The sequence below is a fragment of the Hordeum vulgare genome, chromosome 2H (assembly GCF_904849725.1).
Source record: "Hordeum vulgare subsp. vulgare chromosome 2H, MorexV3_pseudomolecules_assembly, whole genome shotgun sequence".
Lineage (NCBI taxonomy): Eukaryota > Viridiplantae > Streptophyta > Magnoliopsida > Poales > Poaceae > Hordeum > Hordeum vulgare.
The window spans coordinates 407458032-407472340 of NC_058519.1; positions in this window are offsets into that span (position 1 = coordinate 407458032).

A 14309-nucleotide genomic window follows, 5' to 3' on the forward strand; every position below is an offset into this window, starting at 1 on the left:
CTAGGGACACGGTGTTGCTCATATATACACACATGTATTTAAGTTTCTGGTTAATACAAGTCTCACATGGATAACAAACGATTTTTGTGAACAAGGAAATATGATAATAACCACTTTTTTATTGCCTCTATGGCATATTTCCAACAGTCTCTCACTTGCGCTAGAGACAATAATCTAGTTCACATTGCCATGTGATCGACGCCCAATGAGATCTCGGGTTCGATCATCTTTTGCTCGTGACACATATTTTAGTCAACGGGTCTACAACATTCATATCCAAGTGTAATTTGCAAATCTATATATCATATTGTAGATGCTACTACCATGCTCCACTTGGAGCTATAGCAAATGAATGTTCCACTATACATATCCAGTTTACTGATACGTCCATTTTGCATCATGATTTCTTGTACTTTTTTACTTTGTTCTTGTCCATAATTCCAAATTGTTATGCAATTTTTATCCCTTTTTCTCTCTGAATATGCAATGAACATCACAATGAGGGAAAGATCTGGAAACTGGGATTCTAGATCGAAAAACGAAAGAATCAGTAGAGAAATCACGAGACTCCAAATGACCCAAAATTTCACGTAGAATATTTTTGGAATACTTAAGAATTTTTGGAACAAAAATACACCAGAGGAGGGCTGCCAGCTGGGCACAAGCCAACAGAGCACGACCCATCCCCTGTACACACCCTGATGGCTTGTGGGACCCCTGCTGGCCCTCCGACAGCCATCTTCTCCTATACGGTGTGTTTTACCCAAGAAAAAAAATCAAGATATTACTTTCGGGATGAAGCTTCATCGTCTCGAGGGGGAAACCTGGGAAGAGGCCCTTTTTCTCTCCGGCGGTGTGATTCTGCCACAGAAATTTCCTTCTAGGAGGGTGAGATCAAAGCCATCGTCATCACCAATGCTTCTTCCTTCGTGTGAGAACAAATCTTCATCAACATCAACACCATCACCATGTCATCTGCAACCCTAGTTCATCTCTTGTATTCCATCTTTGTCTCAAAACCTCAGATTGGTACCCGTGGGTTGCTAGTAGTGTTGATTACATCTTGTAGTTGATGCTTGTTGGATTAATTCGTGAAAGATATTATGTCCAGATCCTTTGTCACCATCATTCCTCTAATCTTGAACATGTTGATGAGGTGTGAGTAGTTACTATTGTTCCTAAGGATATGGGATAAGTGTTGTCACAAGTAATCATATGAAATTGGCATTTGATTGCAATCTCTGGCGATGGCTAGACGAATGCTGATGACAACAAACCTTCCCCTGCAACGGCACCAGAAGAATGCTGCTAGCACTCCCCGGCAACGAAACTAGAAGAATGTTGTTGATGGCCCACCAGCGCGTGGGTTCACATCAATTTTTGAGGGTAGAGTATTCGACCCAAATTCGTTGGTTTACTAGACAGGAGGTGAGAGAATACTCTCGAGTATTAGCAGCTGAATTTGTCAGATTCAACCACACCTGAAAGATTAGTATCTGCAAGCACAGTAGTAACAGCAAAGTAGTATGATAACAACGGTGTTAGAAACGATCTGTTGACGGCAGACTATTCCTAACGATTGTATCAATGGAGCCAAGTTGCTCGTCGACGGAAATTGTCAGTTCCCGTCAACGTCCAGCGAACCAAAATTGTAGCAGGTAGCAGCAGTGTAACGAGCAATAGCAACGGCAAGGAAAAACAGTAGTGACAGCAGTAGCAAGTAGCAACAATAGCAAGCGACAGTAATAGCAACAGTAGTAGCAGAGCAAGACAAGTAACAACAGTAGCAACAGTAGTAGCAGCAGCAGCAGAGCAAGACAAGTAACAACAGTAGGACAAACTCGTAGGCAATGGGTCGGTGATTTGTTTGGATGATATTCTTCATGCAACAACTATAACACGGAGAGATATGTGGCTAGCTCCCTTTGGTTAATGTGATGTAGACATGCATTCCGTGTGTCGTCATACGTGCTTATGGAAAAGAACTTGCATGACATCTATTGTCCATCCCTCCCATGGCAGCGGGGTCCAAAAGGAAACTACGGGATATTAAGGTTCTCCTTTTAAGAAAGAACCGGACCAACGCATTAGCACTTGGTGAACACATGAACTCCTCAAACTATAGTCATCACTGGGAGTGGTTCCGGTTATTGTCACTCCGGGGTTGCCGGATCATAACACATAGTAGGTAACTACAACTTGCAAGATCGGATCTAAAACACACATATATTGGTGACAACATAATAATTTCAGATCTGAAATCATGGCACTCGGGCCCTAGTGACAAGCATTAAGCATGGCAAAGTAGTAGCAACATCAATCTCAGAACATAGTGGATGCTAGGGATCAATCCCCATCAAAACTAACTCGATTACATAATAGATCTCATCCTACTCATCACCGTCCAGCGAGCCTATGAATAGATTACTCATGAACGACGAAGAGCTTCATGGAATTGGAGAGGGAAGAAGGTTGATGATGACGATGGCGACGATTTCCCCTCTCCGGAGCCCAAGACGGACTCCAAATCTGCCCTCCAGATGAAGAACAGGTGGTGGCGGCGCCGAAAACGCGACGAAAACTTCTCTTTTTATTTTTTCTTGGACGAAAGGGATCTTATAGAACTGAGATTGGGGGCGGCAGAGCCGTGTGGGCCCCACAAGCCTGCCCACCGCCACCAGGGGGGTGGTGGCGGAGCCAGGGCTTGTGGCCCATTGGCCCACCCCCTGAGGTGGAACTTGGCGCGGATATTTTTCTTATTTTCCAAAACTGCTCCCCGTGAATTTTCAGTATGTTTGGACAACTTTGATTTCTGCACAAAAGTAACACCAAGGCAATTCTGCTGAAAACAACGTCAGTCCAGGTTAATTCCATTCAAATCATGCAAATTAGAGTCCAAAACAAGGGCAAAAGAGTTTGGAAAAGTAGATACGATGGAGACGTATCAGCATTCGTTCGATATTTTGATGATATGTATGTTGTTGCTTCTCTTAGTGGCGTCGTGTGAACGTCAACTTCACGACACTTAACCATGTTATGGTCCTAGGGGAAGGAATTGTGGAGTAACAAGTAGACGATGGGTTGCGAGAGTGACAAAAGCTTAAACCGCAGTTTATGTGTTACTTCATAAGGGGCTGATTTGGATCCACACGTTTCATGACATGGTTAGATTTATCTTAATTCTTCTTTCATAGTTGTGGATGCTTGTGCGAGGGGGTAATCAGAAGTGGGTTGTTTGTTCAAGTAATAACAACACCTTAGCACCGGTCGACCCACATATCAAATTATCAAAGTAGCGAACGCGAATCAATTCAACAAGATGAACATGACTAGATTAAAATCCCGATGTGTCTTTGGGAGCACTTTCTTCATATAAGAACACTTCCCAGCCTATCCTTTGCTGTAAAAAGGATTGGGCTACCTTGCTACACCTTAGTTACTATTGTTACTTGTCACTTGTTATAAAATATCTTGCCACAAAACTATCTACTACTGTCACTAATAGCACTTGCAGAGAATACCTTGCTTAAAACTGCCTATCATTTCCTTCTGCTCCTCGTTGGGTTCGACACTCTTACTTATCGAAAGGACTATGATTGATCCCCTATACTTGTGGGTCATCAAGACTATTTTTTGGTGCCGTTTCCGCGGAGTGAAGCGCCTCTGGTAAGTGGAAATTGGTAAGGAAATATTTTTGCTAAGTGCTGAAATTTACTGTTACTTGTTACTATGGACGATCACCCTTTGAGTGGCTTGTTCGGGGCATATTCGCCTCGAAGGGAAGTGGAAAAGGTTGCTCCCCAACCTACTGAACCTATTGTAAATATTTATTATGAGATTCCTTCTGGTTTGTTAGAGAAACTGCTAGCTAGTCCTTATGATGATACAACTCATCCTGATTATCATTTAATATTTGTCAATGAAGTTTGTGGACTCTTAAGCTTGCAGGTTTGGCTAGAGACTAAGTTCAGAAAAAAATTCCCTTTATCTTTGGAGGGAAAAGCATTGATATGGTACAGGCTATTGGATGATATTGGATCGTGGGACTGGAATCGCTTGAGGTTGGAATTTCATCAGAAATTTTACCCTATGCATCTAGTTCATCGTCATCGGAGTTTTATTTATAATTGTTGGCCTCCTGTAGGAGAAAGTATTGCTCAAGCTTGGGGGGGGGCTTAAATATATGATGCACACCTGCCCGAACCATGAATTCTCAAGAAAAATGATATACAAAATTTTATTGCTTGGCTTTGTCATGATGATCAAGTACTACTCGATCTTCTTCTACTAGTTCCTTTATGAATAGGACTACTGAATTCGAATGGGGTCTTATGGGAAGAATCAAGCACAACTCTCAAGATTGGGAAGTCGTAAAAGGTAAAGAGTCGGGTATAAGGCTTAAATTTGATTGTGTTAAATCTTCTGTGGAAACTAATACCTTCCATGAGTTCAGCAATAAGTATGGCCTTGACTCTTAGACAGTAGCTTCTTTTTGTGAATATTTTGCTACTTTTGTTGATCTCCCTAAGAAGAAGTGGCTTAAATATCATCGACCCACTGAGAAACAATTAGAGGAACCTGTTAAGATTAAGAAGGAAGAAATAATTGTTAGCCATGTTGACCCAATTGTTCCTACTTCTTACATTGAGAAACCACCTTTCCCTGTTAGAATTAAAGAACATGCTAAGGTTACTACTGTGGTTAATAAGAGCTACATTAGAACACCTACACCTTCTGAACAAATAACTATTAAGCCTAATGTTGCTATGGTTAAAGATCTTCTAGTTGATAATATTGATGGTCAGGTTATCTACTTCTGTGATGAAGCTGCTATAATTGCAAAACCTATTAGACACAAACAAGATGAGCTAGATAAAAATAAACCACTTGTTGGCATGCCTATTGTTTCAGTTAAATTCGAGATTATTGTTATCATGGATTGTGTGAATTGGGTTCTAGTGTTAGTGCCATACCTATTTCACTCAATGATGAAATCAAGAATGACATAGCGCCCTCTGAACTTGAATATATTGATGTTACTATTAAACTTGCAAATAGAGACACTATTGCACTGCTTGGGATTGTTAGAGATGTTGAAGTATTGTGTGGAAAAATTAAGTACCCAACTGGTTTCCTAGTATTTGGTTCAGAAAAAGATAATTTTTGTCCCATTATATGTGGTAGGCCTTTCTTGAGTACTGTTAATGCTGAAATTAATTGTTTAACTGAAAATGTTAAAGTAAAATTTGGCGATGTATCTCATTAATTTAATTTCTCCAAGTTTAGTAAGAAACCTCATGATAAGAAATTACCTAGTAAGGATGAAATAATTGGTCTTGCCTTTATTATCGTGCCTCCTACGATTCACTAGAATAATATTTGCTTGACCATGAAAATGATATGCATGTGAATGAAAGAAATGAGATAGATGATATATTTCTTAGAGAAACACCTATTCTTAAACACAACTTACTAGTTGATATTTTAGGGGATCCCCCTCCACCCAAGGGAGATCCCGTGTTTTAGCTAAAAACTTTACCCGATACCTTGAAATACGTTTATCTTGATGAGAAGAAGATATATCATGTTATTATCAGTGCTAACCTTTGAGAGCATGAAGAAATGAAATTACTTAAAACTCTGAAGAAGCATGGGGCTGCTGTTGGATATACTCTTGATGAACTTACGGGCATAAGTCCCACTCTATGTCAGCACAAGATTAATATGGAGCCAGATGCTAAACCTATCATTGATCATCAACGCAGCTTAAATCCCAAAATGAAAGAAGTGGTGAGAACTGAAATACTAAAGCTTCTGGAGGCAGGTATAATCTATCCAATTGCTGATAGTAAATGGGTAAGTCACGTTCATTGTGTTCCTAAAAAAGGATGTATAACTGTTGTTCCTAACAAGAATAAACTTATTCCGCAAAGAAATGTAACTAGTTATAGGATGGTGTAGATTTTAGGAAGTTAAATAAACCTACTAGGAAAGATCATTACCCCTTGTGTTTTATTGAACAAATGTTGGAAAAACTATCTAAGCACACACATTTTTGTTTTCTTGATCGATATTCCGGTTTTTCTCAAATACTTGTGCCTAAGAATGATCAAGAGAAAACTACTTTCACGTGCCCTTTTGGAACTTATTCTTATAGACGTATGCCTTTCTGTTTATGCAATGCACCCGCTACCTTCCAAAGATGTATGACTGCTATATTCTCTGACTTTTGTGAAAATATTTTTGAGGTTTTCATGGATGATTTTTCCGTTCACGGGACTTCCTTTGATGATTGCTTAAGCAACCTTGATCGAGTTTTGCAGAGATGTGAAGAAACTAATATTGTCTTGAATTGGGAGAAGTGCCACTTTATGGTAAACGAAGGTATAGTACTTGGGCATAAAATTTCTGAGCGAGGTATTGAAGTATACAAAGCCAAAGTTGATGCAATAGAGAAAATGCCTTGCCCAAACGATATCAAAGGTATAATAAGTTTCCTTGGTCATGCTAGTTTTTATAGGCACTTCATTAAAGATTTCTCAAAAATTTCTAGGCCACTAACTAATCTTCTTCAAAAAGATATTCCATTTGTTTTTATGATGATTGTATGGAAGCCTTTGAAATACTTAAGAAATCCTTGATTACTGCACCTATTGTCCAACCACCTGATTGGAATTTACCGTTTGATATTATGTGTGATGCTAGTGACTACGCTGTTGGTGTTGTTTGATACGTCCATTTTGCATCATGCTTTTATATCAAAATTTATTGCATTGTGGGCTGTTATTACACATTATGGTACAATACTTATGCGTTTTCTCTCTTATTTTACAATATTTACATGAAGAGGGAGAATGCCGCCAGCTGGAATTCTGGAGTGGAAAAGGAGCAAATCTGAGAGACCTATTCTACACAGCTCCGAAAGTCTTCAAAAGTTACGGAGAGCAGTTTTAGAATTTATAAAAAATAATGGGCGAAAGAAATACCGAAGGGGACCCACTAGGTGGCCACAAGCCCATGGGCACGGCCTACCCCTTGCTGCGCCCTGCAGGCTTGTGGTCCCCTGGCAGGCCTTTCGTGCCCATCTTCTCCTATATGAAGGGTTTTGACCTGGAAAAGATCATATCAGACCTTTTTGGACGTGACGCCGCCGTCTCGAGGCGGAACTTCGACAGAACCAATCTAGAGCCCCGGCGGAGTAATTCCGCCGGGGAAACTTCCCTCCCGGAGGGGAAATCAAACCCATCGTCATCACCAACAATCCTCTCATCGAGAGGGGGTCAATCTCCATCAACATCTTCATCAGCACAATCTCCTCTCCAAACCCTAGTTCATCTCTTGTATCCGATCTTTGTCTCAAAACCTCATATTGGTACCTGTGGGTTGCTAGTAGTGTTGATTACTCCTTGTAGTTGATGCTAGTTGGTTTATTTGGTGGAAGATTATAAGTTCAGATCCTGAATGATTATAAATAGTCCTCTCATCATGAATATGAATATGCTTTGTGAGTAGTTATGTTTGTTCCTCAAGACATGGGATAAGTCTTGTTATAAGTAATCATGTGAATTTGGTATTCGTTCGATATTTTGATAAGTTATATGTTGTCTCTTCTCTAGTGGTGTCATGTGAACGTCGACTACATGACAGTTCGCCATTATTTGGGCCTAGAGGAAGACATTGGGAAGTAATAAGTAGATGATGGGTTGCTAGATTGACAGAAGCTTAAACCCTAGTTTATGAGTTGCTTCGTAAGGGGCTGATTTGGATCCATATGTTTAATGCTATGGTTAGATTTATCTTAATTCCTATTTTGTAGTTGCGGATGCTTGTGAGAGAGGTTAATCATAAGTGGGAGGTTTTTCCAAGTAAGGGCAGCACCCAAGCGCCGGTCCACCCACATATCAAATTATCAAGGTAACAAACGCGAATCATATGAGCATGATGAAAACTATCTTGACATAAATTCCCATGTGTCCTCGGGAGTGTTTTTCATTATATAAGAGTTAGTCCAGGCTTGTCCTTCGCTACAAAAAGGATTGGGCCACCTTGTTGCACCTTAGTTACTATTGTTATTTGTTACTCGTACAAACTAGCTTATCACAAAACTATCTGTTACCGATAATTTCAGTGCTTGCACAGAATACCTTACTGAAAACCACTTGTCATTTCCTTCTGCTCCTCATTGGGTCTGGCACTCTTATCAAAAGGACTACGATAGATCTCCTACACTTGTGGGTTGTCACTGTTCTAGGGAAAAGAGTAGACAAGAAATTGAATGTTATTCATTATGCTAGTAAGACCTTAGACAATGCTCAACGAAATTATGCCACCACTGAGAAGGAATTTTTAGTAGTTGTGTTTGCTTGTGATAAATTTAGACCTTACATTGTTGACTCAAAAGTTACCATTCACACTGATCATGCTGATATTAAATACCTAATGGAAAAGAAGGATACTAAACCTAGACTTATTCGGTGGGTGTTTTTACTACATGAGTTTGACTTACATATCATTGATAGGAAGGGAGCTGAAAACCCCATAGTAGATAACTTGTCTAGAATTGAAAATGTTCTTGATGACCCACTCCCTATTGATGATAATTTTTTTGATGAACAACTTGCTGCTATAAATACTTCGCAAAGTACTCCTTGGTATGCTAATTATGCTAATTATATTCTCGCTAAATACATACCACCTAATTTCACATACCAACAAAAGAAAAAAAATCTTCTATGATTTACGACATTACTTCTGGGATGACCAACATATTTATATAGAAGGGGTAGATGGTATTATTAGACGTTGTGTACGTGAGCATGAAGAGGGACAAATCTTACGGAAATGTCACTCCGAGGCTTATGGAGGGCACCATGCTGGTAATAGAACTGCACACAAGGTATTACAATTCGGTTTTTATTAGTCTACTCTTTTTAAAGATGCTCGTAAATATGTACTTTCATGTGAGGAATGTCAAAGAATTGGTAACATTAGGAGGTGTCAAGAAATGCCGATGAATTATTCACTTGCTATTGAACCATTTGATGTTTGGGGATTTGATTATATGGGACCTTTTTCCGTCCTCTAATGGGTACAGACATATTCTAGTTGGTGTTGATTACGTTACTAAGTGGGTAGAAGTTATTCCTACTAGTAGTGTTGATCATAACACTTCTATTAAAATGCTTAAGGATATTATCTTCCCGAGGTTTGGAGTCCCTAGATATTTAATGACTGATGATGGTTCTCATTTTATTCATGGTGCTTTCCGTAAACTCTTAGCTAAATATGATGTTAACCATAGAATTGCATCACCCTATCACCCTCAATATAGTGGTCAAGTTGAATTGAGTAATCGAGAAATAAAGTTAATTTTTCAAAAGACGGTTAATAGATCTAGAAAGAATTGGTCTAAGAAACTTGATAATGCTTTATGGGATTAAAGAACTGCCTACAAGAACCCTATGGGGATGTCCCCTTATAAAATGGTTTATGGGAAAGATTGTCATTTACTTACCTCTTGAGTTGGAACATAAAGCTTATTGGGCAATTAAAGAACTTAACTATGATTTTAAGCTTGCCGGCGAGAAAAGGTTATTTGACATTAGTTCATTAGATGAATGGAGGACGCAAGCTTATGAAAATGCCAAGTTGTTTAAGGAAAAGTTTAAAAGATGGCATGAAAAAGAATCCAAAAACAAGAATTCAATGTAGGAGACCTGGTGCTTTTGTACAATTCTCGTTTCAGATTTTTTGCAGGTAAGCTTCTCTCCAAGTGGGAAGGCCCTTACGTGGTTCAATAGGTCTATCGATCAGGTGCTATAAAGATTAATATATTCGAAGGGAAAAACCTGAAGGTGGTAAATGGTCAAAGAATTATGCACTATATCTCACGTACGCCACTTAAAGTTGAACCTAACATTATTCAAGTTATGACTCCGAAAGAACACATAACAAAGACCCCCGAGAACGCTCCAGAATGCTGAAAAGGGGTAGGTACGTGATACGTAAGTAAACTGACTCCAAAAATTCCAAAACAACAATTTCTGTCATTTTTTGTATTTAAGAAAAATTACAAAAATAAAATGGAGTCGGGAGGACTCACGAGGGGGGCGCAAGCCAACATGGCGCGACCCAGCCCTTGGCCATGCCCTGATGGCTTATGGGGCCCCCGTGTGCCCTCCGGACTCCGATTTCTTCCAGAACACATACTCTGACGTAGAAAAATTCATTATATATACTCTCGTATGTTTTGACCATCACATCACGAGTTTCTCCTATGTTCTTGTTTCGAGCTATTTTTCTGATAGATTTAGATCGTCATGACTTCACCAAGGCCATCCAAGGACAATTTTTTCGAGAAGGTCATCAACCCCTACCTACCAGAGGTGATGAAGCACCCTCAAGCCATTGAGATGAGTGATGGGGTGCTTCACATCCAGGACGTTCAAGGTCCCAAGAAGGAGGGAACCGAGAAGGCCAGGCTTGCAACGGTAGAGCAGGAGATCTTCAAGTGCCAAGGGATTGTTGAGCGTGGCCTGAGTGCTAACCACTCCTGGATCACGGTTTTCATCCGAGAGAACAAGCTATACACAAAGAGCGTGGGGGAGGTTCTTTACAAGATCCAAGAACGGATTGACCGCCTCCAAGATCAAATCTATGAACTCCTACTCCAAACTTGTGAGTATGAATCTAGGTTTAAAAGGATGAGCCTCACCGCTGATTTCAGGATCCCGGAGACGAGGGCTTCTTTCTTTGATGGGGAACCTATGCCTTTGAAGATGGAGGATCCGAGCTCACCACCACCACCACCAAAGAACACTTGAGTACATGGATATGGGCACTACCTTTGGCTTGTTGCAAGCTTGGGGGAGGTGCCGCGGTATCGTATCACCATCTCTTTTTATCACCACTATCTATTTTAGTTCGATTTTTAGTTTTTCATGATTTAGAAAGTTAAAATTTCATATTTTCTTTGTTTAGAGTTTTTTGCTTTGAGTTCTACCTATCCTTGTAAGCGAGTGCGAGAGTTATATAATAAAGTTAGTTGGGATCATGTGCCTCTCCCTCACGTGCACCCATCATCTTAGCATGGCAATAAAAATAATAGAAAAATATCATATGCCTATGTCATGAGAAGTAATGACTTCACATAGAAAAGAGATACGATCAATAAGAAGTGTTGAAAACTAACAAACATAGTGTTAGTAATTGGTATGATCTATGCAAAAGTATGATAGAGAAGAGGAGATTTACATATAAATACACTATTTTGAACACCTGCTATGATTGTGAGCCCCCATCAAAATAATATATAATGACCAAGTGTTGAAGTGGGACATGGAAGACAACATAATGATCATGGTTGTTTTCATTTGCATAAAAGTTATATGGTATTGAATCCTTTAACATGTGATGCTTGCTTAAGATGTTTCACTAGCCCTAAAGAGTCACACTAAGTAGAGATACTACTTGTGCATCCATAACCTTTAAACCTAGTCTCTTGCCATGAGAGTCCACCATACCTACCCATGGATTGAATAAGATCCTTCAAGTAAGTCGTCATTGCTGCACAAGGCAATAAAAATTGCCTCTAATCATGTAAGATTTTTTATTGTAAGGGAAAGTAAGATTTGTATGATCTTGTGATGGTGAAGCAATAAAAGAGACGAAGTGCATAATAAAGTTTGCTATCACAAGGGGCAATATTAAGTGATGTTCCTTTGCATTAAGAGATTGAACATATCAAACAAATAAAAGCTCATGACGACCTCTGCTTCCCTCTGTGAAGGGTCTGTCTTTTACATTCTTACAAACTTTATATTCTTCAACTCTTTAGCGGCAAGCATTATGTGTTAAGGAAAGGTTCAAACAAATATATCCAGTTGAATGTAGATGATCATGTTCCATTACTGTTGACATTATCCTTGAGGTAAGTAAGTTGGGTGGCAAGAATAATAAAGCCCCCATCTTCCTATGTGTCCCACGGAATCACTTGTCCCAAAAATATAAAATGTGTGTTAACAATCATAGAGGGCTACATTATAGTTGAATATGTGAACTTTCTAGAAATACAAAGCTCTTACATAGACTCTTCTCTCAAGTACAAAAGCTATGATTATCCCAATAACTAATTGCATTGCTTGTTGGTTCTCAATAAAGATTATGCTTCGTGTTTCTTCAGTTGTGAATAGAATATTACATGTTTATGAGAAGTTATATGATAAAAAACATGCTGCTAAGATGTTGTTCATGATGCTCTCATGCTCGTATTCTATTTTTATCAACACCTCTCTCTAAAATTATGTGGTCAATATTTTAGAGCTCGGCTTTCGCTTGAGGACAAGCAAGGTCTAAGCTTGGGGGAGTTGATACGTCTATTTTGCATCATGATTTCTTGTACCTTTTTACTTTGTTCTTGTCCATTATTCCAAATTGTTATGCAATTATTATGCCTTTTCCTCTCTGAATATGAAAGGAACATCAGAACGAGGCAAATATCTGGAAACTAGGATTCTGGACCCAAAAAACGAAAGAATAAGCACAGAAATCACCAGACTCCAAATGACCTGAAATTTCATAAAGTATATTTTTGGAATATTTAAGAATTTCTGGAACAAAAATACACCATAGGAGGGCTGCCATGTGGGCACAAGCCAACAGGGTGTGGCCCAGCCCCTAGCCGCGACATGATGGCTTGCGGGCCCCTTTTGGCCCTTCGACGTCCATCTTCTCCTATATGCTGTGTTTTTCCCTAGAAAAAAAAATCAAGATATTACTTTCCGGATGAAGCGCCACCGTCTCTAGGCGGAAACGTAGACAGAGGCCCTTTTTCTCTCCGGCAGTGTGATTCCGCCGAGGAAATTTCCCTTCATGGGAGAACCAATCTTCATCAACATACACACCAGCACCATCTCATCTCCAACCCTAGTTCATCTCTTGTATTCGATCTTTGTCTCAAAACCTCAAATTGGTACATGTGGGTTGCTAGTAGTGTTGATTATATCTTGTAGTTGATGCTTCTTGTATTAATTGGGGAAAGATATTTGATACGTCTCCAACGTATCTATAATTTTTGATGGTTCCATGCTATTATCTTGTCAACTTTGGATGTTTTATATGCATGAATATGCTATTTTATATCTTTTTTGGGACTAACCTATTAACTCAGTGGCAAGTGACAGTTTCTGTTTTTTCCGTGTTTTTGGCCCATTTTCAGACGGAGTCCAAATGGAATGAAACTTTACGATGATTTTTTTGGACCAAAAGAGACCCCGGAAGCTTTGGAAGAAGGCCAGAAGAGCCACGAGGGAGTCACAAGCCCTGACGCCGCCACCACCCCCCTAGGTGGCGCAGGGCAGGCTTGTGACCTCCTCGTGGGCCCAACCGACGTAATTACACCACCATAAATTCCTATAAATCCAGAAACGTCCAAAAAGAAACCTAGATCGGGAGTTCCGCCACCGCAAGCCTCTGTAGCCACCAAAAACCAATCTGGAGCCCGTTCTGGCACCCTGCCGGATGGGGAATCCATCTCCGGTGGCCATCTTCATCATCCCGGCGATCTCCATGACGAGGAGGGAGTAGTTCTCCCTCGGGGCTGAGGGTATGTACCAGTAGCTATGTATTTGATCTCTCTCTCGTGTTCTTGAGATGTCTTGATCTCGATGTACCATGGGCTTTGCTACTATAGTTGGATCTTATGATGTTCTTCCCCCTCTCCTTCTTGTAATGAATTGAGTTTCCCCTTTGGAGTTATCTTATTGGATTGAGTCTTTGAGAACACTTGATGTATGTCTTGCACATGTCTATCTGCTGTGATCAACTTGCGGGTTTGTGACAATTGGGAACCTATGCATATGGGTTGGCATCGGAGTCCTCCTCCTTGCCGTCGTTGTCATCGTTGTTGACATTATCGTTGTCGTTATTGTTGTCGTTGTTGTCGGTGTTCTCATTGTTGTTGTTATTGTTTTCCTTGTCGTCGTTGTTATCGTTGTTGTCTTCGTTGTTGTTGTCTTTATTGACGTTGTTGTCATCGTGTAACATCCCAAATTTTCAATTTGGAATGTTTTACAATTGTAGCTAAGCATCTATGCATTTTATTTGTATGAATGTGTCATTTGAATTTCTTTCCGTTTTAGATTTGAATTCTTTATTTGACACAAGATTTCACCGACAATTTTTTTCCTCACAAAAACATGCCAAGCAAGAAAGAGAGGAGGCAACATGACACCAAAAAAAAGCAAAAGAAAAATAGTGCCAAAATTTTAAAAGACAAAATTTGGAATTTTTATTGGATTTTAAAAAAATTA